Consider the following 1,612-nt stretch of genomic DNA (forward strand, 5'->3'; position numbering starts at 1 on the left):
TGGGGCTCCACTAAACCTTCGAATTCCTCTCGTATCCAATCTTTACAATCAAAAATCCTTCGTAAAATCCTTAGTGCTCCTTACTTTGTCTCAAATCAAATCATCCATCAGGACCTCAATGTCCCCTATGTTGCCGATTTGGCCAGAACCAGATACCAATCCTTCCATAATAAACTTCCCCAACCACCCAAACCAACTCGTTTCTAACCTGGCTTCTCCTTCACTACCTAATAATCCTCCTAGGCGTCTGAAAAGAAGATGGCCTCGAGATCTTCTCCTTTAGAAATGGTTTTGGAGTTCTGGGTGTGTGGGGTAAAATGAGTAGAATCTCCACATGTTTTTATCATGTCATAATATCACTTACAGCAAATTTACTATGTGTATATATGTATACAGTTGTAAATATAAATAAATAAATTATTAAAAAAAAAAGGAGAAAATAACAAAGTAGATACTTTAGAGAATAAGGAAGTACTCTATCTTTAAATCTACTTTTTCTACTTTCTCTTCATTATTTATTTGTTCTTATCATTATTAGTTATTAGATAATAAATAGTACAAAGATATAACAATATTTAAGTGATAAATTATTTATCACATAACATCTAGAGATTAAGATGTTAGGAGTCAAAAAGTAAAACAAATTTGTTTAGACTTATCCCAGAGTTTTTAAGTGATCGAAAAAGAGTGAGAGTGACACATTAATTATTATTTTTATTTATTTAATTTATTATTAGTTATTAATATGATTTTAAGGTTTAATTTTAGGAAAAAAAAATTAAACTAAAAGTTTATGGAGTAAATTACAAAATAAGTAGTGAGAAATATATAACTATGAAAAAATAGGTTAGAAAATTATGGGTATAAAGAGAAAATAGCAAAGTAAGGTACCTTAGAAAGTATGATAGTACCTTCTATTTAAATCTACATTTTCTTTTTATTATTTATTGGTTAAATTTTCATTATTAGATGTTAGGTAATAAATTACATAAAAGTATAACAATATTTTAGCAATAAACTATTTATTACTTAACATCTTAACATAAGATGTTACCCAATACCATGTAACATTAAGATGTTACAATATGATACTATTATTTTACCCAATACCATCCCTTATTATATAAATTTCAATGGTAACAATATTTTATAAATATAAACATAAATAATTGATAAACTGGTAAACACAAAAGCCTTTGGAAAGGAATTTAATAATTGTAATGGTTTTGTAGGACACAAATAATTTAAATTAATAAATATATATATTTCCAATCAACGGCAGGTAAACGTAGTAATATAAAACATTATATTATATATAACAATGATAATAAATTGCTTATTATTTATCTGAAATTTAGGTTAATTATTATTTCAATATTCTTTCTAATCAAATATTTAGAGAGGCCGTTTAAATATGTCAAGTATATGACACAGTTTCCCATCGAACAATGAGTATTCCCACTTCCTCAGATTATTACATTGCATATCGTATTAACACTACATTACATATTTATCACTAACTATTGATAAACAAATATTTTAACTAATCTTTTTAATTATTAATGCTAACATATAGATATTCAAACCTTATCTAGTTCCACCCATCCCTACA

The sequence above is a fragment of the Halyomorpha halys genome, unplaced genomic scaffold, assembly GCF_000696795.3.
Source record: "Halyomorpha halys isolate HHAL.00 unplaced genomic scaffold, Hhal_1.1 Scaffold137.1, whole genome shotgun sequence".
In the NCBI taxonomy this organism is placed as follows: Eukaryota; Metazoa; Arthropoda; class Insecta; order Hemiptera; family Pentatomidae; genus Halyomorpha; species Halyomorpha halys.